Source organism: Etheostoma spectabile, chromosome 21 (genome assembly GCF_008692095.1).
Source record: "Etheostoma spectabile isolate EspeVRDwgs_2016 chromosome 21, UIUC_Espe_1.0, whole genome shotgun sequence".
Taxonomy (NCBI): Eukaryota; Metazoa; Chordata; class Actinopteri; order Perciformes; family Percidae; genus Etheostoma; species Etheostoma spectabile.
In genome coordinates this window covers 7,517,316-7,517,799 of record NC_045753.1, presented here as the reverse complement: position 1 = coordinate 7,517,799, position 484 = coordinate 7,517,316, and the positions used below count along the sequence as shown (strand labels likewise).

Below are 484 nucleotides of genomic sequence, written 5' to 3'. Positions count from 1 at the left end.
AAAATCACATTGTATGATTTTTAAACAATTTTCATTTTATTGCATGACATAAGTATTGTCATGCAAATACTCCGTAAGAAGCATCTCAAGATCCTGGAGTGGCCTAGCCAGTCTCCAGACCTGAAACTAACAGAAGATCTTTGGAGGGAGCTGAAAGTCTGTATTGCCCAGCGACAGCCCCGAAACCTGAAGGATCTAGAGGTCTGTAGGAGGAGTGGGCCAAAATCCCTGCCGCAGTGTGTGCAAACCTGGTCAAGAACTACAGGAAATGTATGATCTCTGAAATTGCAAACAAAGGTTTCTGTACCAAATATTAAGTTCTGCTTTTCTGAAGTATCAAATACTTATTTAACGCAATAAAATGCTTTAATAAAATTGTTTAAAAATCATACAATGTGATTTTTTGGATTTTTGTTTTAGATTCCATCTCCCACAGTTGAAGTGTACCTATGATAAGAAAAATTACAGATCTCTACATGCTTTG

The 484-nt window shown here is 37.0% G+C and overlaps 1 protein-coding gene across 3 annotated transcripts in view; it reads right to left on the bottom strand.

Annotated features, from left to right (window-relative positions):
- Nucleotides 1-484, bottom strand: part of mrtfab (myocardin related transcription factor Ab) — a 60,287-nt gene that overhangs the window by 42,194 nt on the left and 17,609 nt on the right. The window lies entirely within an intron of this gene.